At 42.5% G+C, this 27,322-nt stretch overlaps 1 pseudogene; it reads right to left on the reverse strand.

The window, feature by feature from the left end:
* Positions 1–27,322, reverse strand: part of LOC124241395 (protocadherin-8-like) — a 104,714-nt pseudogene that overhangs the window by 11,497 nt on the left and 65,895 nt on the right.

Genomic DNA, 27,322 nt, shown 5'->3' on the forward strand with positions numbered 1-27,322 from the left:
CATCACTATGAAGTTTCAATCATACATTATTTCTTGTTCATTCCCATATAAGTGCTCCCCTTCACCCCCTGTGCCCACTCCCCACCCCCCTGTGCCTGGTAACCACTGAACTGTTCTCTTTGTCCGTGTGTTTGTTTATCTTCTATATATGAGTGAAGTCATATGGTGTTTCTCTTTCTCAGTCTGGTTTACCTCACTTCACGTAATAACCTCCAGGTCCATCCATGTTGTTGCAAATGGAATGATTTTGTCTTTTTCTATGGCTGAGTAGTATTCTATTTTATATATATACCACATCTTCTTTATCCAAGAGTCAGTTGATGGGCGCTTGGATTGTTTCCATGTCTTGGCTATTGTGAATAGTGCTGCAATGAACACAGGGGTACACAGCTCACTTTGTATTGTTTATTTCAAGTTGTTTGGGTAGATACCCAGTAGTGGGATAGCTGGGTCATATGGTAGTTCTATTTTTAGTTTTTTGAGGAATCTCCATACTCCACACACCAGCAGTGTGTGATGGCTCCCTTTTTTCCACACCCTCTTCACCATTTTTTATTTTTAGTCTTAGTGATTATAGCCATTTTAACAGGTGTAAGGTGGTTTCTTAGTTTAATTTTGATTTGCATTTCCCTGGTGATTAGTGATGTTGAACATCTTTTCATGTGTTTATTGGCCATCTGTATATCTTCTTTAGAAAACTGTCTGTTCATATCCTCCGCCCATTTTTTGATCAGGCTGTTTGAATTTTTGTTGTTCAGTTGTGTGAGTTCTTTATATATTATGGAGATTAACCCCTTGTCGGATATACGATTTGCAAATATTTTCTCCCAATTGGTGGGTTGTCTTTCTGTTTTGATCCTAGTTTCTTTTGCTTTGCAGACGCTCTTTAATCTGATGAAGTCCCACTTCTTTATTTTTTTCTTTTGTTTCCCTTGTCTGAGAAGACATGGTATTAGAAAAGATCCTTTTAAGTTGGATGTCACAGAGTGTGCTACCCCTATTTTCTTCCAGAAGTTTTACAGTTTCAGGACTTATCTTCAAATCTTTGATCCATTTTGAGTTTATTTTTGTGTGTGGCATGAGATAATGGTCTACTTTAATTCTTTTGCAAGTGGTTGTCCAGATTTCCCAACACCATTTGTTGAAGAGACTATCTTTTCTCCATTGTATGTTGTTAGCACCTTTGTCGAAGATTGGTGTCCGTAGATGTGCAGTTTTATTTCTGGGCTTTCAGTTCTGTTCCATTGGTCTGTGTGCCTGTTTTTGTACCGGTACCATGCTGTTTTGATCACTAGGACTTTATAGCACATTTTGAAGTCAAGCATGCCACCAACTTTGTTCTTTTTTCTCAAGATTGCTTTAGTAATTGAGGGTCTTTGGTTGCCCCATATGAATTTTAGGATTCTTTGTTCTATTTCTGTAAAGAATGTCATTGGGATTCTGATTGGGATTGCATTGAATCTGTAGATTGCTTTGGGTAGTATGGACATTTTAACTATGTTTATTCTTCCAATCCATGTGCACGAAATCTCTTTCCATCTTTTTATGTCATCATCTATTTCTTTCAAAAATGTCTCATAGTTTTCATTGTATAAATCCTTCATGTCCTTGGATAAATCTATTCCTAGATATTTTACTCTTTTTGTCGGCATTGTAAATGGAATTGTATTTTTGAGTTCTCTTTCTGTAAGTTTGTTATCGGAGTATAGAAATGCAACTGATTTTTGTAAGTTGATTTTGTACCCTGCAACTTTACTGTAGTTGTTGATTATTTCTAATAGTTTTTCAATGGATTCTTTAGGGTTTTCTATACATAAGCTCATGTCATCTGCAAACAGCAAGAGTTTCACTTCTTCATTTCCTATTTGGATTCCTTTTATTCGTTTCTCTTGGCTAATTGCTCTGGCCAAAACCTCCAGTACTATGTTGAATAAGAGTGGTGATAGTGGGTACCCTCGTCTTGTTCCAGTTCTCAGAGGGATGGTGTTCAGTTTTTCCCCACTGTGTATGATGTTGGCTGTGGGTTTGTCATACATGGCCTTTATTATGCTGAGGTAATTTCCTTCTGTCCCCATTTTGTTAAGAGTTTTTATCATAAATGGCTGTTGGATCTTGTCAAATGCTTTCTCTGCATCTATTGAGATGGCATGTGGTTTTTATTTCTCATTTTGTTAATGTGGTGTATCACATTGATTTATTTGTGCATGTTGAACCATCCTTGTGTCCCTGGTATAAATCCCACTTGATCATGATATATGATCTTTTTGATATGTTGTTGTATTAGGATTGCCAATATTTTATGAGGATTTTTGCATCTATGTTCATCAGCGATATTTGCCTATAGTTTTCCTTTTTTGTGCTATCCTTGTCAAGCTTTGGTATCAGAGTGATGTTGGCCTCATAGAACGTGTTAGGAAGTGTTCTATCTTCCCTAATTTTTTGGAATAGCTTGAGAAGGATAAGTATTAAATCTTCTTTGAAAGTGTGGTAGAATTCTCCAGGGAAGCTGTCTCATCCTGGGCTTTCATTTTTGGGGATGTTTTCGATTACTGTTTCAATCTCTTTACTTGTGATTGGTCTATTCAGATTGTCTATTTCTTCTGGATTCAGCTTTGGGAGGTTGTAAGAGTCTAAGAGTTTATCCATTTATTCTAGATTGTCCATTTTGTTGGCATATAGTTTTTCGTAGTATTCTCTTATAATCGTTTGTATTTCTGTGGTATCCATTGTAATTTCTCCTCTTTAATTTCTAATTTTATTTATCTGAGCTTTCTCTCTTTTTTCTTTGTAAGTCTGGTTGGGGTTTGTCAATTTTGTCAATCTTCTCAAAGAACCAACTCTTTGTTTCATTGATTCTTTCTTCTGGCTTTTTTTTCAGTAGCATTTATTTCTGCACTGATTTTTATTATTTCTCTCCTTCTGCTGATTTTGGGCTTCGTTTGTTCTTTTTCTAATTCAATTATGTGTAGTTTGAGATTACTTATTTGGGATTTTTCTTATTTGTTAAAGTGAGCTTGTATCACAATGAATTGCCCTCTTTGTACCACTTTTGCTGCATCTTATAGGAGTTGGTATGGTATGTTTTCATTTTTATCTGTCTCCTGATATTTTCTGATTTCTCCTTTAGTTTCTTCAATGATTCATTAGTTGTTCAATAGCATGTAGTTTAGTCTCCACATCTTTGTCCCTTTCTCAGCTTTTTTCTTGTAATTAATTTTAGCTTCATAGCATTGTGATCAGAAAAGATGCTTGTTATTATTTCAATCTACTTAAATTTATTGAGGCTTGCCTTGTCTCTCAACATATGTCTATCCTTGAGAATGTTCCATGTGCACCTGAGAAGAATGTGTATTCTGTTGGTTTTGGATGGAGTGTTCTATATGTACCTATTAAGTGCACTGGTCTAGCTTTTCATTTAATTCCACTATTTCCTTCTTGACTTTCTGTCTAGATGACCTATTCACTGATGTGAGTGGAGTGTTGAGGTTTCCTACTATTATTGTGTTATAATTAATATCTTCTTTTAGGTTTGTTAAATAGTTGCTTTATGTGCTTTGGTGTTCATGTTGGGTGCATGGACATTTATAAGCATTATGTCTTCTTGATGGAGTGTCCCTTTGATCATTATATACTTCCCCTCTTTGTCTCTCATTACCTGCTTTACCTTGAACTCTACTTTGTCTAATATAAGTATTGCAACACCTGCTTTCTTTTGTTTGCCATTAGCTTGGAGTACCATCTTCCATCCCTTCACTCTGAGCCTGTGTTTGTTGTTGGAGCTGAGATGTATTTCCTGGAGGCAGCATGTTGTTGGGTCTCATTCTTTAACCCATCTTGCCACTGTGTCTTTTGATTGGAGAATTCAGTCCATTTACATCTAGGGTGATTATTGATATATGAGGGCTTAATGCTGCCATTTTATCACTCGTTTTCCGGTTCTCCTACATTTCCTTTGTTTCTCGTCCCAAGTGTTTCAGTCTACCAATTGAGTTATGTAGTTTTTATGTTGGGATTCTTTATTTTCTCCTTATTTATTAATTGTGTCTCTGTTCTGCTTTTTTGTTTAGTGGTTATCATGAGGTTTGTATGCAAAATCTCATAGATAAGATAGTCCCTTTTCTGATGGCCTCTTATTTCCTTAGACTAAACCGATTCAGTCCCCCTCTTCTTCTCCACCTATGCTGTTTTTGTCACATCTTATTCCATCTAGTATTATGAGTTTGTGGTTAAAACGACCAGATGATCTTTGTTTTTGGTGTTTTCCTTCCATTTATCCTTAATGGTACACTTGAGTATTTGCTAACCTGTTCTGATGCATAGCTACAATTTTCTGATTTTGTCTACCTATTTATCTACTTACTCCAGGCTTTGTAACCCCTTTCTCTCTTTTTTTTTCAGGTATGAGGCCCTTCTTGAGGATTTCCTGTAGGGTGGGTCTTGTGGCTACGAACTCCCTAAGTTTTTGTTTATCTAGGTAAGCTTTTATTTCCCCATTATATCTGAAGGATATTTTTGCTAGATAGAGTATTCTTGGCTGAAAGTTTCTGTCCTTCAATGATTTGAATATGTCATTCTAGTCTATCCTAGCCTGTAAGTTTTCTGCAGAGAAATCTGCTGAAAGCTTGATAGGGGTCCCTTTGTAGGTTACTTTCTTCTACCTTGCTGCCCTTGGTATTTTTTCTTTGTCATTCATTTTTGCCAATTTCACTACTATATGCCCTGCAGTAGGTCTTTTTACATTGACATATTTAGGAGATCTGATAGTCTTTTTCATGTGGATTTCCATCTCCTTTCCCAGGTTTGGGAAGGTCTCTGCCATTATTTCTTTGAACAAGCTTTCTGTTCCATTCTCCTTCTCTTCTCCCTCTTGAATACCTATAATTTTTATGTTGCATTTCCTGATTGAGTCAGATATTTCTCAGAGACTTTCTTCATTTCTTTTTAGTCTTAGTTCTCTCTCCTCCTCTCTCTGGAGCATTTCAATATGTCTAACTTCAATTATGCTGATTACCTCCTATTAAGGATTACCTCCTATCAAGGATGATATTCACTTGAGCATTCAGGGAATCCATATTTTGTTTTCTCTCATCCATTGTGTCTTTCATCTCCAAAATTTCTGATTGGTTCTTCTTTATAGTTTCAATCTCTTTTGTGAAGTAGCTCCTGAACTCATTGAATAGTTCCTCTACATTCTATTTCAACTCATTGAGTTATTTGATGATAGCTATTTTGAATTCTCTGTCATCTAGTTTACATATTTCCATGTCTTCAGGACTTATTTCTGGGTAGTTGTCATTTTCCTTCTGGTCTGGAGATTTAATATAATTTTTGATACTGCTAGAAGGTGTGGCTCTGTTTTTGCACATCGTGGTATTATTGGTCAGAGTTACCACCTATCACCACTGGGTGGCATTCAAGAGCTGCATATTCTGAGCCTTCTGCGTTCCACTGGGATCCCAGGTGCTGGAACCAGCGCTGGGTGGGTGTAGGAAGGGGCACTTTCTTCTGCATGCTCTTGGAGTTTTCTCGCTCTGTCCTTACTATCTGCTCTCCTGGGGTGTTGGCTTGATGAAATCATCCCCCTCAATAGCGTTCACCCAATAGGGGGCTTTCCCCTAGGCTGTGAGGGACCTTGAGGAGATTTGATATTCCCACAAATGGGCACCCCCCTCCATCCTTCCTTCCCTCTCAAAGGCCACAGGCAATCCCTGGGTCTCAGTCTTTGGGGAGGGAGCAATGCTTTTCCTTACCCCATTCCACTTCCTCCAAGGGGAGCTCCAGCACCTCCACCTTCTTATGTATGGCTGCATGGGTCTCTCAGATGACTTCTGTGTTGTGCGGATGTTCTCTGTTGGAATATGAATGTCTTTTTTATTGTATTGTGGAGAGGAGGGATCACCAGGAGAGCTCACTTCTCCATGATGCTGACATCATTCTCTTCAACTTCACTTTGCTCCCCTCCTGCAGTTCCAGTTCTGTGGTCTCTCCATCAGCAGATTCTTCTACTGCCTCTGTTTTCTTTTTTTGAGTCAGAGGCTCATACCACTGTCAAAAATATTGTAATGCCCAGGGGACTTTAACCATTATTCTCCACCTATTTGAAAAGTTAGTTTAAAAAAATAATAATAGCTAACCAAAAGAGATGGAAAAAATACTAATTGCACCAAACAGAAAGAAATAAAGAGAAAAATGTAGGAATATTTGGAATAAGAAACTACATCAATTTAAACAACTCCAGGAGAGAATGAAAAATGTCTCTGATGATAATCATAAGCATTTACTAAGTGATCACTAAAATGCAAAGCATTGCTCTATGCATTTTATATGTACTCTCATTTAGCTATCTTGACAAAATCCCTATGAAGCAGGTACTATTATCCCCATTTTGGTGAGGCAATCAAAAACAAAGAGGTTACAGTACTTCTTCTGAGAAAGAAGACATTATTTTCACTGTTACTTGAGGCCACTTTTTACATGAATTGCAGTATTTGAGTACAGTGCAAGATTGCACATTCTGTGTAAGGCCAGGTCAGAAGGCATCACAACTTGTCAAATAGTAAACAAATCCTGTATGACCAAGGCAGCATGTATTACTCTTTAAGAAAATCTGGTACACTGTGGAAACTGTTCTGTAATGCACAGGTCAAGTCATTCCCTTAAAATGTAATGCTGCGTTGTCAAGAATTCAAGAAAGCTTGCAAGAATTCAGTTAGCCTACAAAGTCAGTTTTAGCCCAATCTTCCCACACCACATTACAAAAGGGCTCCTCTGTACAACACCCAACAATAAGAATCAATGGACATTAAATTAAGATGAGTAAGAGTCTGAAAGTGGGTGATAGAACAGACAGCTGGCTGAGGTCTTTCCTCCCACTACAGTTAAATGTTTCATCTTCCACAAGCAAGTGAATGACTAGCCCACACCTAATTAAACTGCACAGTGATTGTGCTACCTGTAAAGAATGACAGACATATGGCCTCACCAGCAGTAAGCCACAGAAATCAATAGCTGACATTTACTCGATGAAATACAAATTGAGATTAGCTAGCTTCACTTTTTATTCGGCAAATTCGAGTCTGCAATCAATTCATGAGCAAGTGTAGACTATGGAAATTGGTTTTAAATTGATTTGTTTCTTCCTTAGCTAATTACCGTATATGAGTAAATGAACAGTCAATTGCTAACTGTACTCTTACTGTATACACCTCAATGAGTAAAAGAAGTCTGTCAAAGATGGATATTATTGTGATCTTTTCAAAGAGAAGCTACTAAGTGTTCCACACACATTGTAATACATCAGCTACTTAATGATAATTTAGAAGACTGCCTTATTTGTTGAACAAATATAAAACTCCCCCTGCTGTTATTAGTTAAGCTTATAGAAAGTTCTCAATTATATCAAGAACCTGCTTAGAAAAATAGAGCTTAGCAGAGTGTCTAGCCCACACAGAGCCCTTAGTCAATGTTAGCTGTTATTGATGTAGTGGGTGTTGCACAATGGGTAACAGTAGAGTCAGAAAATTCAAGGATCAAATCCTAGATCCATCACCATTTGACCCAGCAACTCTACTCTTGGGTATACAGCTAACAGTAATGAGGGTTTATGCCCACCAAAAAATGTGTAAACAAATTCACTATTCACAAGAGCCAAAAACTTACAATCACCCCAATGTCTATCAAGGGTAAAATGAATAAACAAATTGTGGCAAATTCATAAATGAAATACTACCCAGCAGCAAGAAAGGACAAACTGCTAGTACACAGCATGGATGAAGCTCATAGACATAATGTTGAGCCAGGCACCCAAGAGGATACACTGTGTGATCCTATTTAAATGAAGTTCAGGTATAGGAAAAAGTAATAGACGGTGAAAGAGGTCTGAATAGTGGTTACTTTGGGAAGAGTTATTGCCTAGGAAGGCGCATGAAGAAGCCTTCTAGGGAGCTGGAAATGTTCTATACCTTAATCTGGGTGATGGTTACCTGGGTGCGTATGTATAAAATTTTGTCCAGCTGTAAACCTAAAGTTCATGCACTTTAATATCTTATCACAATTCCTTGACTTATTGTATGAACTCAGACAAATTATCCTCTCTAAACCTCCATTTCCTCATCCATAGAATGGGGATGATAATATAACTACCTCCTAGGATGGTTACGAGGCATAAATACAATAATTCATCTAAAACATTTGGCACAGAGCCTTTACACCTTGAGTGTTTGATAAATATTGTCCATTATTATTTCTCACTGAGAATTCAGTCATAAAAAGGCAGGATTCAGGAGTTACAAACTGCTTGAGAAATCATAATTAAAGTAGAAGCTAACATCATAAATACACGTGCACCTGGTTTTAAGAAAAACAAATACATCTAATCCTACATTCATAAATTTGAGGGAAAGTTTTAACTTCTTGGGTTCTAAATAATGTTTTCCACAGAATTCAATGACTTAACAAATTACTCTAATGAAGTTGAAATACTATTCAATGTGACCCAAAAGATAGGTGTACCGTCTTACTTTTAAGGTATGTCTTATGTATAGCTAGGTATGTTCATATTTGCTGCAGCCTCTCTGAGGCCTAGACCACCTGTTCTGAAGAGTTGACACTTGGGACAGCATCTTGACTCTAAAGGTACTACAGGGGTCTGGAAACCAATTTCTACAGCAGTGATTTTTCTATAGGAGGCCAGCGGCCAAAGGAGTCAGAAGTACACCTGCTTGCCTGAGCATGGCTAAAGTATGATTACTGCTGAATTATTTCTCAGGAGAGTTTAGGAGTAAGAGTAAGTTGGTTTTATCATGACAGTTGCTGCAAAATCTCTAAGGTTATAGGACTGAATATGAGGACTACAAATTTAAGATGCTAGCTAGAAGAGCAGAAGAGCCTTTAGAAATTCCCCAGGCCTGCAGAAAAACTTGTACTATTGGGAATTCTTGTCTTTAGACACTTTTCAAATATTTCATAATAAATAATATAATGTGTCAATCCATTTTGAAATACTTGTATAAACCAATAAAAGACTAACTGTCATGAACCAGGGAAATGTGGAGAACAGATAAGAATACACAGTCCCCCATATATATGCTGAGCAAGGATGGTGGGTCACTTGTTGTCCTAAACACCCCCAACCCAAGGGGGTGGTCCTCGAGCCTGCCCCTTCTAGATCGGTGCTATCTCATTAGAACTATGAGGATGGAAATGTCTTATAGCTGTTCTGTCCAATACCATAGGTACTAACCATGTGTGGCAACTGAGCAACTAAAATTTGGCTAATGTGATCAAGGAACTGAATTTTTCATCATATTGAATTTTAATTCATTTAACTTTTGGCAGCCACATGCAGCTAATGGTTCTTGTATTGGGCGGACCATTCTTGCCCGTCAGATCACAATGACACCAGACTCTTTCAGTTTGGGAGACTCTAGTGTCCTGCATTTGCAGACTCCATTCTACCCACAGTTTGAACCAATCTTGAAAAAAACAAGACACAATGCAGATGCTTCTATCCCATCACCCAGGCTTGCTGCCCCCAGATCTGACTAGCCACAGATGAAGTCCAGCAGCTCACGTACTCTGCAAGTCACCACATTTTGGGTCCAACCCTTTTTCTGCCCAGTCTTCTGCCTCAGTTTCCACCTAGCCTCCTGCTCACAGCTAGGAGAGGAGTCCTGCTGGGAATCTAACCCGGACAACTGAAGCCTTATGACTCTCTCTAGCTCATGCCACCCCCGCAACCCAGCCTCTGACTGAGCTGCTGCTGTGAATGGGCTGAGTGCCCAAAAGCACATCACCAGCCACCTCCATTTGACTTTCACCCATTGCCAGAATCTGCCGCTGCTTTACCATTAAGCACCCAGAAACTCTCTCAGATGTCAAGCTAGAGAAATGATTTGAGTTCCCCCACCCCAGTGGTGCTTGTCCACAGCTTCCTCTTTCTCCCCACTGGGCCTGTGGTTACAGTTGGGGCCCAGATTCTTAATCCAGCCTAAAATTATTCAAACTTAAATTATGTTCCCAGTAGAATTGCAAACACTCAAACATAAACAAACAGCTAGATTGACTATTTTACTTACATTCATAAATGATACTAGAACATAAAATATATGTTCACTTAATATATTTGGGGCAATAAAGGCTACAGCTAAGACTCTTTGGCAAAATATCCTGGATTATATAAAATTATCGTTTGCTCTGACATTGACTGGTGACATAATTTAGGGAGATGTCTATCAAAACTACGAGGCTTGTGTACGCAACTTGGCTTATAAATACTTGACAGAAACATAAATGTGTATATTCCCCAAACATAACTGTCTATATGAGTTGCAGCATTTCCAAATGAAGTGGCTCTTTCTGAGGTGTGTGAAGGTGATCCATGCACTGAAGGATGATTTAATTCATTACTCTGTCTGAGAAGGGGGGGGAGGCGGCATTGGTGGCCTGCAGCTTTGAACTCTGTCATCTACCCTTGGCAGCCCTTCAGTTTGGGAGGCATAGACTTGAAAATAACATCCTTTGAGTTCTGAGTGTTCTGGTTGGAAATTCATATTTCTCAGCTGGGAAACGTGAGGGCAAAGGGGGCTTGAAGAAAGTGCTATCCTGTAGCTATTTTCCTGATGTGATGAAAGATCCTGGCTGCTCTGAGATTCCTGGATTAATCTTTCAAGATCCTTAAATGGTTTTTGTTCTGAATAATCTGAAACAACGTGGAAATAAAATGCAATAGTTTAAAATATTAAAAACTGTCCGACTGCTGTGTAGCTATATACTTAAAAATGCGAGGAACATTCAGTTGTTCAGGGACTGGTTTTCTAGCCGTTTCTTTCTTTCTTCTTCCTCTGGATTTTCTACCAATGACTTGTACCTCCACCTGCTGGTGCACTGAGGAAATGAAGTGGAAATAAAATTCAAGCAAGTAAATTAAACGATTTGCTGGACTCTCTGATACAGGTTTGGTGGGAGGAATGGTTAAAATTAGAATCTAAAATGAAGTTTCTGAAGATTATCGATGTATTTATTAATGCATTCACTCTGTGTGTTAACTATTAATAGTGAGATGCAAAAATAATAAAAATGCCTTCACTAAACTTCTCATTTCCAGCTGTCAACATCTAATTCAATCATCTTGCCATCGCTCACGTCATCCTCTCAATAATCCTACTAAAAGTTTTACAAGAAAATGCAGCAGAAAGTTGGAGTATAAACCAAACCATAAATCAGACCATTTCATTCAAAGTCAAAGACAGAAACACCCTCAGGAATGTAAATCGGTCCTAAATCTTTAGAAGACCCATAAAATAAGTGTTTAAAAACCTACTGAAAATACGCCACAGCAGAACACTAAAAGCATAGACACCAGAGCTAGACTCCTGGAGGCGGAAACCCAACTCTACCCTTACAGCTGATGGTCTTGATCAAATTACTCTGAGAACTCTATGCCTCAGTTTCCCCATTTGTGAAATGGGGTTAAATGACAGTACGTACCTACTAGCATTATTAGGAGGACTTAGTGAGTTAATATTTGTAAAACACCTAGAACAGTTCCTGGCACATAGTAAGTGCTGGGTAAATGTTTAATAATTAAATAAAATGTAGCTGTTGACTATAGGTAGGAGGAAATGTTGTCAATGTCATTACCAAGAAACTCCATCCTCTCAGGTTGAATGCATTGTCTTGATCAGTCTTGTTTGTCCCGGCAGTACCTTGAGCTATCACGTATTCAGAGAGCCTGCCTGTTAAGAGGAAGAGGAAATTGAGTTAAGGCAAGAAGAAGCTGGTTCTTCTCTGACTACAGATTCAACAGGAGGAGTCCCACGAATTTGATTTTTTTGAAAAAGCTAATTTAACATTAAATGATCCATAAAGATAAATTTACCGTAAAATCAACTGTTAAGATGACAGCCAAATTTTCCAAAAAGTAAAGCGGCACAATGGAACTTCTAAAAACACCAACCCAATTTTACCCTAATGTAAAATGCGATATTATCATAACATAGTCATGGAGTTGCAATGTATCTGCTGGTTAGACCACATCACCATTCATCCTTTCAGTAAACTTTTTAATATACATTTGATGCTGGTGATTCACCCTAGAACAGGGAAAAAATAATACACAGATATAAAACCCTATCAGGCAATGACAAATGCTATGAAGGAAAATAAAGCAGGATGGAGAGTGACAGAGGGACAGGCAATCTGAGGTATGGAAGACCTCTTTGAGCAGATGGACATTTGAGCCAAGGCCTAAATGAAAGCAGGAAGGAAACAACACAGATGTCTCAAGAAAGAGTTTACCAGGCAGAGGGAGCAGCAAGACCCTGAGATCTGAGATGGAGCTATGCTTGATGTATTCAAAATCAAGAAAGCCAATAAAAGGACCTACGTTATCAAGGGGAAGAGTGGTAAGAACTTAGGTGGGAGAAGCAGCTAGGGGCCAGATAATGTAGGATTTTATGGGCCTTGTCTGGCTGGTTTACAAACATGGCCCCAAAATTCTTTAATAATTTTCCACCATAGAGGTAGGGTCCTTGTCCCCTCCCTTTAAATCTGGGTGGGCTTAAGACTGTTTGGACCAGAAATGACTGGGTCATAAAAGAGCATATGATTTCTCTCTTGTTTGGTAGAACATTCATGTTTGCAACCTGGAGCACGTGACTTTCCAGAGGCTGCCATGCTGTGAGAAAATCGAGCCACGTGTAAAGGACACAGGTAGCCTCCCTTCCCACCCCCAAGCCAGCAGTGCTAGACTTGGAGTCATCCTAGTCCACATGCCAGACATGTGACTGAATAAGCCTTCAGATGATACCAGCCCGCAGCCATCACAGCTTCTCAGTGAAGGCCTCAGACACTGAGGCAGAAACAAGCCATCCCTGCTCTGTCCTGTCAAATTGACCCATCGAATCTGTAAGCATAACAAAATGGTTGTTTTAAGCTGCCACATTTTGGGCTAGTTGCTTACACAGCAGTAGTGGCTGGGATACCATGATACGGATTTTGGATTTCATTTTAAGTGAGAAATCTTTGGAGAGTTGAGTAATGTGACCTGACTTCTGAAACGAGAGGATCATTCCAGTTCCTGTATGGAGAGTAGATGGCAAGACAGCAAGAACAGGAGCAAAGAGGCCAGTTCTGAGGCCACTGCAGTGGGCTGAGCAAGAGAGGACAGTGCCTGGGGCAGGGTAGCAGCCACAAAGGCAGTTAATTGATTAACTGAGAATTAATTGAGAATCAATGGATTGTCTCTTTGGATTTTGAAGTAAATCCAAATTGATCATGGATTGGAATTTGTATGTGGGAAAATAAAATCAAGAATGACGTGAAAGATTTGGGCCAGAGTAAGCAATAAGTGAAACAGATGTGTCATTTACTGAGATACAAACACTAGAGAAAGAACAGGTTTGGAGAATAGAAATCAAGAGTTCAGTTTTGAACATGTGGCATGTGCAGTAAACACCCAAATGGAAATGCTGAATAGGCGAATGGATATATGAATTTGGAGGTCATGAGAGAGACTGGTTCTGTAGTACTGTGTTTGCCTCTAAGTGCCTCATTTTAGGAAAGATATTTACAAACTAGAGAATATTCAGAAGAAGAGGACCAGGATGCAGATGTTTCTAGAGTCATCTCATTTAAAAAAGAAAAAGTTGAAGGAACTAAACATAGATGGGACAAAAATATCCATTATGGTGCAGAGGCACTTGAATCAGTAGGACATACCATTGGGGCTCATCTTTGAGAGTAAGGTGTTTTCTTTGAGGGACTCAAGATCTGGTGCCCACTATCATGGAGTCTAACACAAAAATACCTCATAATTGACTATGCCTTTCCCCACAGGAGATACCCCTCCAGAACCAAACACCATTACAGAGATTTTGGCCTAAAACAAAATCTCCAGACACTACAGGAGATGGACTGAATAGTATGAGGTAGTGTTGGTGCCAGATTCTCCAAACAAAGAGAGCCAAACAAAACCACATATTCATACGTTCCCAGCAAACGGAGTCCTGGCCTATTCAAAATTTACCTATTCATAGTCTGTTGCCTTCCAGAATCTCCACATTTGGGAAGTTACCTTTATTGCTTGTGGCACAAAATTATTTTAGTGCTAATAACCACAATATTCTGATTTTTCAGTGTTTTAATCTTTTTGCATTAACAGAGGGAGCTTAGCAGGGAGATTAAGAGCAGGAAATCTAGAACAAGAAATCCTGGGTAAGATCTCAACTGGAACACTCTGTGCCTTGGTTTCCTACCTCATTGGATTTATTATGGGGAATAAGTCCATAACTGTAAAGTATCTAAAATACATAGAACCAACTAAATAATCAGTGGTCCAAAAACGCTAGCTCTACTCAGCAGCACGCAGCATACTCTCCTCTATGAATGCACAGCTGAGATAACTCATTTAGTTTTCTCTCGTGCATTCAGGCATAAAGTATTATGGTGACTTTGAGAGGAAGAGCTTCAAACTCACAGGTTTGAACTCACCCTCTTGCTTTGCAATGATTCAACAAGATGCCTTCCTGAAGCTCTCTCTGCTGATATCAGAACTGCTGTCCTTCAATTTACTTCTCCTTTTCCACTATCCTGCAGAATAATTCATCTGTATTTGAATGTGTACTGGAAGTGAAAAGGAAAGCATTACTCTGTTATCCATAAAAATGTACAAAACGTCAAACACATTGCTTAAAGATAATGATGAATACTCTGAAATTACCTTAAACTTGCAGCAGATTTATCCTCTTCACACAGGCATGGGGAATGAAAAGGACCCGAGACTGAACCCTATTTCAAAAGAGGGGTGAGAGCAGCAGTTAATAATATTTGACCCTTAGATACCAAAGCTGACAGCGCAGGCACAGCATGCCGCATCTGGAATGCTTCCGGAACCCAGCATTTAAGCCCTGAATCGTACTGGGATGAAGGTATTCAAACTGGACCCAGAAGGAAGTTACCAGAGGCAGAAACAGGCATAGGCCTATATGAACACGTGACCGTCTGGCCTCCTTCCACCCTCATCTGTGAAGAATATTTCTTCTCAAATAAAAAATAAAGTCCCGAAAAATTAGCCATTTGAAATCCCAAACCTGATCAGGCACTGAATTTTCATAACGTTCCAGGCATGAAGATATACTAAACGTTAATGAGGACACTAAGAGAGCTGGAGGTGCTCTACCTGAGCCTACAGGATCCCGCTCCCCTCCCGAGGCGAGAGCACAAGACATCCCACTGTCCCCAGACTGGGAAATCTCCGCAGACTAGCGCTCCTGAGCTTCTGCAGAAAGGGAAAAGGGGCGGGGTCTCCACGAAGAACCTCAGATCCGAAGCCCCCAGAGTCAGCTCCTGATGCTCTGCAACTTGGGCCAGCCAGGCCACTCCTCGAGCAGCACTCGCTCTGGCTGTGCTCATAAGGCTTCTCCTCTGCGTCCTAGCCTCACCTTGGCGGGAGCGAGTCACGGTGACGATGGCCACCAGAAGAAGGCCGAAGCCACTGATCCATCAGGACCACGGAGAGGTGAGGGCCGCTGGGAACCATCTCGCGGGTTCCCCTTCCCTCTCCCCCTCTTCCCCAACCCCACCCCCGTCTCCTCCGCCCCGCCTTGTTTGGCGGTCCAGGCGGCAGTGACACCAGCACCACTTCTTCGCCAGGTGGCGCCGAGTCCGTGGGCACTAGCAGCAATGTGGCCGTGCAAGACAGGGCCGGCTGGCCTCCGTCCAGCACCACGACGACTGCCGTCAGCGGGCGGGCAGACCGCGGGGACAGGCAGCGCTGCAGGGACAGCTCACCTGTGGCCGGGTGTAGCGCTAGAGCCCCGGGGCTACCGTCGCTGCGGAGGAGGGTGTGAAGTCAGCTTGTTGTTGGGGCCTTCGTCCAAGTCCCTTGCCTGCAGTCGAGTCAGCAAGTTGCCCGGGAGTGCACCTGAGGGCAGAGGCAGCTGGGCTCAGCAACTGAAGAGTGGCGTGGTCGCCAGCTGAGGTGCGTGGTCGTTCTACTCCTCCACAGCCTGGACCCAGCCGTCGAGCAACCTTCAGCCCCAGCTGCAGCTCTGCCAGTTCCTCCTATCGTGTGCCCAGCTCCCCAGTGGAGGTATCCATCGAGACGTAAGTGGACAGGACGTCCCCAGTGAGATCCACCTGGCCGCCAGCAGTCGGTAGGTGACCTAGTCGTTGCGGTCCAAGTCAGGGTCCCGGGCGGCCACCGTGGCCAAATAGGCGCCCGGGGGGTGGGGGGTGTTGTTCCCTCGCGCAGACACTTCGTCGACCGGTCGCGTGAAGAGCCGCGCGTTGTCGTTCTCGTCGCTCAAGAGCACTATGTAGGGGCGCACGGTGCGTAGCGGGGACGCGCCGCGGTCCTCGGCCACCAGCTTCAATTTGTACTCAGCGATGCGCTCATGGTCTAGGGACGCCTCGGTCACAACCAGGTAGCTGCCGGCTTAAGCCGGCTGCAGCCGGAAGTGATCGTGCCAGTAGAGGGCGCAGCGCACCTGCCCATTGGAGCCCGAGTCCCTGTCCGAGGTGCTGACCAGCGCCACCAGGCTCGCGCGCGCCCCCCTTTCTGGCATCACTGAGGTGGCGCTGACGTCTGGCGTCTCCGTCCGCTCGACAAAGTCTCGTCCCTCGCCCCCAGAACGCCCACTCCCTCTGAGAGCAGAGGCGGTGGAGAAAGGTGAGGCAGCAGGCGGACTCGTGGTGGCCAGCGGGGTGATGGAGATGTCCGGCGCGTTGTCATTGACGTCGCGGACCCGCACGATGACCTTGCAGGTGGCGGCGCGAGGCCCGAGGCTGCGGTCCTGCCCCCGCACGTCCAGCTCGCAGGTGTCCTGGCGCTCGTAGTCCACGGGTCCAGCCAGGGTCAGGCGGCCCGAGTGCCAGTCGAGGCGGAAGAGGCGGCGCGCCTCGGGCGGGGTGCGGGCTGCGAAGGCGAACACCACGTCGCCGTTGGGGCCCTCGTCAGGGTCGGATGCGTCCAGGTCCAGCAGCAGCGAGCCGACGGGCGCGTCCTCCGCCAGCTCCACCTTGGCCACAGCGCCCTGCGGGAAGGCCGGGCTGTGGTCGTTGGCGTCCAGCACGCGCACGCTGAGGGCGGCCGTGGCAGAGCGCGGCGGGCGGCCGCCGTCCTGGGCCACCAGCTCCAGGCTGTAGGCGGCCTGGCTCTCGCGGTCCAGCTCCTGCAGCAGCACCAGGTCAGCGCACTGGACGCCGTCCGTGCGCGTCTGCAGCTGCACGCGGAAGGGGCTGTGCGGCTCGGAGAGGCACACGCTCTGCAGCCCTTTGGCGCCCACGTCCTCGTCCACCGGCACCTTCAGGGACATGCGCTTGCCCACCGCTGAGCCCTTGGACACCTCCGCCGGGACCTGGGCCCGGGGAAAGCATGGCGCGTGGTTGTTGATGTCCTTCACCTCCACCTCCACGTGCACGAGCCGGAACGCTCTTGCAAGAAGGTGGCCACGTCGAAGGCCAGCACGTACTGTGGGGCCTAGCCACACAGCCGCTCGCGGTCCAGGCCCGTGTCCTCGATGATCAGCTGACCATCGCCCTTATGCACGTGGAGGGGTAAGCTGTTGAACTCCTTCATCAGGCGGAATGGGCTTAGCCTCTCGTGCTGAGAATTAAACAGGATGTGGTCAGACAGAACACTGAAGGGGCTTCTTCCTCATAGGTGAGGAAATTGACAGTTTCGGTGCAAGACACTGACTGACACCAGCAGTAGCCACAGAAACAGCAAGGACTCTAGTCCAGCCCTGAGTAAAGTGTCAGCGGCAAATCTAAGCCTCCAGCGAGATATCTTTGTTCCCCAAAGAGAAAAAAGCCAGTAGGAGGCTCTGCACTCAGACTTCCAGCCCTCTCAAGCACTCCTGGACGTACAGCCAGGAGACTCCTGCCCTCTTAAATACATCTGATCACTAAACCTTCTCTGCTGTGTAATCGCTTTTCTCGGCCCCAGGCCTAAGTGTACCTCTTCTGAACCCTACGGGGGAGATTATACAGAGAAGAATATGCAAATACGTATCCATCCGGGCCAATCCGCAGAGTCTCCAGGCCTCTCGGTCACGTTATTCCTCTAAAAGAGCTCACAGAAGGGCCTGGAGAGCTGAACGGTGGCCAAGGCAGTGCAGGGAGTCATTAAGACTCTTATAGAAGTTTGCACTATAAAAATGCATCCGCTTGCTTTTCCAGTGTGCTCGATTCTCACTTTGATAGGACGAGCAGGGGAACTGCAGCCTCTTTATTCCTTCCTAAGCACACTTACATATTCCTCAGACAGAGAGACAATTGCTCTTCTATAGCAATTTGCAACAAACGCATACATGCATTTTTTTACCACCCACAGTAATCTATCTACTTTGGGTTATCATTTTCTGTATTGAAAGATTCTGGGGGAACAGCTTCTCCAGAGTCTGGCAGTGTTTAATCAGGGACGAACTGTTTTCCCAAGTAATCATTACCGAATAGATTTTCCATGGCAAAGAAACCATTAATGATGAAATTTCAGCCCCTTCATCTCCTTTTCTGTCGGTAATTATTTATGCGAGAGGAATCCGTGTCAGTCAGGGAGGTTTGTCAACCACAAACCTGTGTAAGGGATAGTTAAGGGTAAGAAAAAGATTTAGGAAAATATATTGCAGCCAGTCTTGTTGGAAAATTGCTATAGACCAATTATTTTTTAAAAGCCCTCGGCTGAAGAAAACCACGGGTGGCCTGATAGGCTGAAGGCTAAAGAAGCATTAAGCCATCTGTCTAAAGCACAATAAATAGTCCTGTGTTAAGTTCCTTTTATGTGTGAAGTGTTCTAAATGCTAAACAGTCCCTCATGTTAATGATGACACTGTTCCTCGTCACAGACTCATCATCAGTGCAGAGTGTTCTTTAACCACTCATCTCAAATAAAATCAGTGAACAGGCTGAGTTATTAATATACTCAGGCTATTCTTGGCTCCTACATGATCTGTAATGTTACTGATTCCTGCAGAGACATGTCAGTAAATGACCATTTTTTCTTTCACTCTTTAGGAGTGGCATTTCTTTTAGCTCCAGGACCTATGAATCCAATTCTGAAATGGAGTCACCTTTGATGAGATCATTAGTTTGCAAGGGTTTTAATTTAGTGGAGCATTTGGCAATGACTCTAATCATGAGTACCAATAACCAATATCACAGAAGTGCAGTGGGAAGCGTGTGTTGGCTTTGGTCAGGTACTCAAAGATCCAAAATGGAGAAAGTGCTTCATTTCGTTTACTTTAGATTTTTAATTTTGCCTGATGAGGCATCAGTCTGAGGAAATGAACAACTCTACTTCAGTTTAGTGAGACTAGATTTCCTGTTGAGCCAGTATCCTCAATGGCAGAAAGTTTACTTTCTTTCTTAGAACTGGGTAGCCCAAGGAAGCACCTGGGTGTTGTGCCTCTGGGTCTCAGGGAAGACAAGAGGATGTGATCCTTCTGCTCAACTTCTTGATTCCTAGATGCCCCTCAACTGAAATCTGAAAACTGATGCAGCAGATGCTTTTAAAAAGGCAGATGCTTCCATGCGTGGTAGCCAGGAGAGGGACCCATTTAACCACAGTCTGAGTCTCATCTCTTCCTCTTCTCCTCCTTCATTTCACACAATCCCTGCCAGGCCTGGCTTTGCCGGTCTTCAGCATTATTGTTGCCATTCACGATCCAAAAATCTGCTCAGCATACTAAAAATGAAGAATAGTCCGTGACTCTTTCTACAGAATATCAAAAGATCCAGATAAAATATGAAAAAGGCAAGCAATCAAACACATTACCTCCACAATGCTAAACATCTGGACACTTATGTTTGGAAACATCCAGCCTTGATGTTTAAATGCTTGATTGCATTTTTCCCCACTTTTCCTCCAGCTGTTCGGCAGCAAATAGACCATCTACGAAAAGGAATAAGCTATATCGTTAGTGATTCATTATTACCATTAGCATTGTTTCCTAGTAAACAACCACCTTATTAAAACACTGCTTTATGAATGAAGGACAGCTGGAGTTTCGGAAAAGAGACGTTTTCCGAGGCAAAAATCAGTTCTGTGCCAGTAGAGTGACAAGCTGAATAATATAGAAGCTGTATGATCTGTCCCCCTAGGGATATGTCATCAGGAGGCTGTGTTTACAGCCCTGAGCTGCTGGTGTGCTCATGTTCCATTCTGTTGACTCTGTTAGATAAAAATCTGCCTCAATATTAAAAGCACTGTGGCAGAAATTTGCTTTATGTTGCTTGTTTTCCCATTTGCCAGCATATTGCCAAACTATAAGTTCATAAGATGTAGTTTTGATCTCTGTTGGAGTCAAACGTAAAGCAAAGCAAACAATGGGAACAGGGGGACTGCTGCCACCCTAGCAAGACCAAAATGGGAAGAAAGCAGCAATTTGGTCCTCTTGCTCAGTTTGGTTTCAGAAGGGGTGAGGAGAGAGGATTTTGGTGAACTCCCTACAGTGTTTACTTTTGTTCCTAAAACAAAAGCATTAAACATGCTAGTGTTTGCCCCAAATGCCAGGAAACCAGATCTGCAAAACAGATTTGCATTCCAGTCATTGCAACAAAGGATTTTCTGTTTTATTGAACCCATAACACCAGACTGTCCCTTTACACAGTAAAGCACACTCTACATAAACTGAAGCAAATTTCACCATAAATGGGGGCGGGGGAAATGATCCCCTAATTCAGAACAGTGCCTGTGCCTTTGCATATTTCCTCTTCCCTGTGACATATAGCTAATAACATATGTTTGGGGTAAAAATGAAGCCACAGGAAAGTCTCCAGCGTGCAGATTTGGCTGGATTATGGTGTCCACGCGGCAGAATAAGCATCAACTTTATAGGAACTTGAACTAACACTTCCCTGGCCCAGAAACAGTTTTTGTGCCGTTTAGAACAAATCACTCTATGTACCATACTGAGACCCATTTTCATTTCTCAACTGAACAAACGTTCTGAAGACGAATGAGCAAAATATCACCAAGTGTGATGTTGCTGTCTTCAAGGAGTAAGTTCTAGAAATTGAAGCCATTAAGACTGTTTGAAAGAAAACAAATCAACCTAACAGCTGTTTTTTTTTTCTTTTTTAAAGTCATACCTTGAAAAAGCTAAAGTCAATCTTCAGTAGTGTGAGTCCCCAAAACAGAGACATTGTTTTAAGTTACCTCATAAGAAGTATCATTATCTCACATTCCTGTCACCCCATTGCATCATCAATTTGCTGTTAGGTCTTGACTGCGCAGTCATTTAAAAGAAAAGTTATCAGCAAGTTGCTGGTCTTTTTTCGTAAAATGATTTCAGGGAAAATAATTCAGCCCTGAAGTGAGCCAAAATACCTTTTACAAGAGTAGCATAGAAACAAATGATATTTTATCAACTACATAAGTGCTTTAACCTAGACAACATCACAGAGAACCACTAATCACAAATTCTCCTTAACATAAAACAAGGATTTAAATGATATAATCTGGGGTCGGCCCCATGGCGCGGTGGTGAATTTCACATGTTCTGCTTCAGGGGCCCAGGGTTGGCCGGTTCAGATCCCAGGGGCAGACATGGCACCCTTTGGCAAGCCATGCAGAGGCAGGCATCTCATATATTAAGTAGAGGAAGATGGGCCCGGATGTTAGCTCAGGGCCAGTCTGCCTCAACAAAAAGAGGAGGATTGGCAGCAGATGTTAGCTCAGGGCTAATCTTCCTCAAAAAGAAAAAATTTTTTTTAAAAAATGATATAATCTTCACTTAGAAAAAATTTTCCCATAGGATCATTATGTTAATAAAGATAATATCAAAATCATGTAATCTTAAAATACTACATAAAACTATTCTTTAAACTGCTGATTTTATTAGTCTAACTGTATGAAGGAAATTAAATTAAATCAATGAATAGTGAAAAATATTTTACTTTTTTGGTTCAGGGATGCCTCAAACCCCAAGTGAGACAGTGAAATTGCTTTTGGTACTTGGCTTCAATCTTGGCTCAGGGATCAGACTTTGTATTCCTACCACCCTGTAGGGAGGAAAACTGCCCCCCACCAGAGAATGTAGCAAAGCAAGAGGAGAGTAAATGAATAGAGAATGAAAAGCAGCTTTTCATCTGTACCTTATTTTATCTTCACCTCTCTTCCTCCTAGCTGAACCTCTCTATTCCTACTCTGCAAAAAAGCTCATGTCTGCCAGTGACCAGAGCACTTTCAGGCTCTTTATCATTCGATATTTGATCAAGGATTGGTGCTACCATAAAGCTCGGAGAAGAAAACACATTTAAAAAAATAAAATCATCAGAAATCAGGGAAGGTCACAAATGCCAAATGATATGGAGAAAGTTCTATCAAGTGCAGACAAGAAGTGATCTTAGAGTTTACAGGTAAAATCACAATCACCCAGAACTGCAAGGGGTGGAGAGAACCTGGGGGTGACGTGAACAAGCTATGGAGAAGGACAGGCACAGAGCCTTTCACGGGGACCATGTAGATCAGTTGGTTGGAGTGGATGGTTTAAGGAGGACACTATGGGGACAAGTTTGCGTCGGTGGCACAAAGAAGACCTTGATGCTAAGCTAAAGAGTTCAGACATTTTTAAGGCAGCAGTGAGAAAGCACTGAAGTTTGTGGAACAAGAGGTTGTTGATGTGTATTCTGTTATGGGAAATAATGTAGGCAATTGCCTTCCCTGAACATTAGTGAAATCCTCAAGGGGATTGTGCTTTATTTTAAGTTTTAGAGCATGATCCAGCACAATGACTGGCTTTTCATAAATATTTGTCAAATAAATGATCAAGGCAGTACTGTATGGTATAAGACTTCTGCCTACCTCCAAACCCACCTGGTAGCAGAACGAATTAAAGACAGTCTGGAAGCAAGAAGAAGACAAGTTGAGATGCCCCTGCAATCTGGGCATAAGATGTTAAAGGCCTGAACAATGGGTTGGAAGAAATATAGGGGAAAACCTGAGGAGCTTGGCAAAGAAAGAATTGATAGGACTTCATGACAGATAAGCTGTAGAGGACGGAGAAGATGGAACAAATAAATGATTCTAAAGCTATTGGATGGCTTAAAGATGTGTTATGCTTTCTCAGTATTCCAAAATACTGAGAAATGCAATATTACCAACTAGAATTCCCAAAGGCTCCTGCTGTTTGTCAGCTGAATGACCAAATACAGAAGACTTTATCTCTGTGAACCTCAATGTCTTTATGGAAGAAAGCCTACCTTGAGGGCTTGCCTTGAGATTTAAGTGAGAAAATGTGGGGAGAGCAAAAAGCCCACATTGTGGGGTCTCAAAAGACAACTGTATCCTTATTAAGGCATTTGCATGTAATATTGTGATTACTTTATTTAAAGGCATATTTCTTACCCCCATTATGAATCCTTCCAGGTATTAACCATGTCTTAATTAAGTTTGTATCCCAGTGTTCAGTACGTTGCTACCACATGAAAGGGGCTCGTTAGTATTTGTGGAATAGTTGTGAGGGCCCCACCACCCTATGCCACTTCTGTGTAATTCTTACCACATTACATCATCTGAATACTAAACTAGAACACTGGGTGAAAGATCATAAGTTTAGTATATGGAACTTCTATTTATGTGAGACTTCTGCAATAAGTGAGACTTACTGAATAATCTGCAAGAGTTGGTGCAGCCACATGTAGCAAAACTGGTTTCTTAAGTCAGTTTCAACGCTGACCTATGAGGGCACATAGGACATTTGTTGAGAAACCACCTCTTCACCAAATCAGTTCATGTGAGCAGGCTGTGATGGACGCTCCCACCCTTGATGCGGATGGCCACATGACCCAGGCTTAACCAAACTAAAATATTCCATCCTCCCACCTACAGTGGTCGGTCATGGAGGTTCATGCTTCCCAACCCAGGCCAATGAGGGCCACCAGCTGCAGGATTATTGCTGCAACTACTAAAAAAGGGATATTTCTCCCTCTGGAGTTGCTGAGCTAAGGAAGATGCAAGCTGGGACGTGAACCACCAGGTTGGGAGAGCTTGTCTCAGTATAGAGCTAACATTTTTCCAAGAAAAGCTGAGATGGCACTGAACACTTAGATCTATCTAACCATGCCTGATCTCTCACTGAACTTTTCATTTAAGTGTAACAGCAAGTTCTACTTTTATGTTCAAGATAACTAGCGGTTGAATCTCTGTTATTTGTCCCCTAAACAATCTTAATGAATTCCAAAATTGAGAAAGGAATTGTAAGTCACAGACTCTAAAATGTGTAATTAGCTGAGGGGATGCAGGCAAGGAGGTCCATGGAGGACCTATCTATAAAAAATGAAAAGGTTGACTTACATTCTTGTTATGTGTTTGCACAGCTGCTGGTAAACCATTACTCATATTTTGGGACTCAGATTATGTGTCTATTAAAGCTGGAGAATAGTGGGTCAGGAGGTGGAAGGGCTTTACTACATTTATGAGAAAAGGATAGTCTCCAATTGAAAATTGTCTGAGAGCAGAAAGGGAAGAAAATATATCATTAAAACAGTCCATTTCTGGCTGAGGTCAATAATCCAAAAAGGCTGAAAGTTGGCAATCTTGGCAAAGTTTAAGGGTAGAAAAAGCAAAATTGTCTCCATCAAACTAAAGTCGTGCAAAAAAAAAAACAAGGGTAAAAAATAATCAAGAACATTGACGTCTCACAGAACCTTGAGCCCCCCGTCCCTCTCAAACTCCCCTTCAGGCTGGAATATTCAAGTTAAGAAAATGACAACCACTCCACAGCAAAAGCCATCCCTTGGGGTGTAACCTGGGAGCAAAGGGGTTTACATTAGCTGTCACGCCCACCCCAAGAAATTGTTCCCAATCGCCCTGGAGAGGCCCAGGTGGAAGTTCTTGAAGCTGAGGGCTAAGAACGTGAACAGAGCATCTTGGGCTGTTGCTAGGAGATGGAAATCCCTGGGCTGGCAGTAAATTTGAGCACTGTCTCCAGCTTTGATTGCAGAGTTGATCAAATGCAAATCAACACTGAACTATCACCTGGCAAACAAGGGACTGAAATTCCTGAATATCCAATAAAAAATGGCCTGTTACCTCAGCAAAGCCCCTGGAATATCATCCCCATGACCAGCTCAGATGTGGGCACAAAGGACAAAGGCAATGAAAGATCATCCTTGTGACCAGAATCTGGGGAGGCCAGCTTGGCTGATCTAGGATTACACACCTCCTAGAGAGGGCAGAGAGTCCTTGCATCTTCTGGCCAACAGCATATGCTTATGTGCTATGGACAATGGCCGTTGCGTGTGGTTTCCCCTTTTCCAGGTGGGGTTTTCTAATTGCAGCTATTTGTTGTTAGATGTGTTGGGGAATGTTAAGTGTATCAGATAGATTGTCAGATCATAAGCAGTTATACTCAACCCCAACTGAGAGCAATGCTTATCTTCCCAGGATCTGACTTGTTACAGGACCCAGCAATTATAGCTTATATCAGTCTTCGAGCTTCCTAAAGGGGACTGATTAAGTCACCAACCGGTGGGAACAAAGAATGTCCTAGTTAGCAAGGCTCAAGGTACAGGAGCAGAAAGTTGGACCACATATCTTTCCCGTTTTCCCTCTAGCTCACCCTCCCTGATAAACGCTGCCATCCCAATACGAAACATCCTGTGTCCAGCTGTACTCCTCTCTCCCTTGTCTTTGTCTCTCAAGCAGCCATTGGATGTCTTTGTTGACTCATTTTGTCTCCATAACACTGCTGTCAGCCTGCAGATGAGGATTCCATTCAGTTGATTCACACACCCTTCCAACATCCTCTCTCTTCTTCTTTTAGTCCAAGGCAGACAAGCTCCCCCTCATTCCTGAGAAGTCACCTCTTATCTGTTTCTCTTGTTCCTGGCTGCTTTATCTATTTCTCTTATTCACGACAGCTGACAGCTTTACAAAATAGCTTCTGTCTCTCACAAAACCTCATCAAAGGAGCCTAGGGGAAGGAATTTGAGGTCCCTTCTCAGAGTGAGAGCAAAGGAGGGCCTGACCAATGCAAAATACAGCGGGACAATACTTCATCTGCTTGCGCCATCTATTCCTGAAGGACAAGGCTGTGTAGGCTTTTAAATCTTCTAGGTCAATTTAATCCAATCCTTAGCAGTGAATGGGTGACAGGAGTAGAATTCTCAAGTGATCCTATTTACCTTCAGGATTTACTCCATTCTCTTTTAACAACCTCCATAAACGTAATACCTATTAATAATAGATTTATTTGGTAGTGTAAAGATGAAAGGAAATATGTAAAGGAATGACATATTACACAAAGGTTACGCTCTAAATTTATCACAAAGCTTAAATACTTTATCAATTTAAAGGAGCTATTAAATAAAAATGACCATTGCATCATTTCCTGATCAAAAACTTTATTCCCGCTGCCTCAGGAACAAGATACAGCTCCTAGACCCTCCATGAATTCAGCCCTATCTATCTCCCCACTACTCACCGTCTTCCACTCCACAGCTTTTGCTATGGCCCAACCAGATATGAGATTTCCCTGGAACTGCTTTATTCATCCCCACTGCTGTGCCTTTGCTCATGCTATTCCCTGTGCCTACAGTGCTGTTCCCTCTGTATGTGCTGTTGAAATGCTATGCCTTCTTTCAAGCAGTGCTTTTCAGACGTTAGTGTGCCTGCACATCACCTGAGGATCTTGTTAAGAGGCAGGTTCTCTGTAGTAAGTCTAGGGGAGGGCCTGAGATTCTGCATTTCTAACAAGCTCCCAGGGGATGCCTTTGCTGCACCCCCATGGCTGGTCTTTGAGAAGCAAGGCTTGAGAGCTTGTTCAAAGGTGCGCTCTTTGGGGAAGCATCTTCTGACTGCCTCAACTGTGATGCATCTCTCCCATGGCACACTTCCCAGCACTCAGTAGACTTACCCCACTGTCGCCATTCTGCCTTCCGTTGGAGCTAGACTCTCAAAAAAGCTTATGATCTGGCAGAGTTTTTTGGTAAGCTTAGTTGTATACTTTTATGTCATAAAAAGGGCCCTTCCTATTTTATAAATCGCAATAGGATTATGCTCAAAGTGGTTGTTGTTTAATAAGCATGGCTGATTGAGACTAGACTGGATAAGCTAGCGTTGCTGCAGGTGTCTCTCTTAAAGGGGGCGTTTATGATAGACCCAGCCAGGTATCATGGGCAACCCCCTGGACACAGCAGAGGGCAGTGGGCAAGAGTGAGCAGCTGACTTCGGTTTGAATCCTGGCACCACCATGTGCTAACAACATGCCTTTGGACAACTCACCTTAACTCCCTAAGTCTCAGATTTGTCCTCTTTTATAAAATAGCAATGATAATACTACTTTGCGGGGCTATTTTAAGGTTTAAGTCAGAGCACAGA

Source organism: Equus quagga, chromosome 6 (genome assembly GCF_021613505.1).
Source record: "Equus quagga isolate Etosha38 chromosome 6, UCLA_HA_Equagga_1.0, whole genome shotgun sequence".
NCBI classification, from domain to species: Eukaryota; Metazoa; Chordata; class Mammalia; order Perissodactyla; family Equidae; genus Equus; species Equus quagga.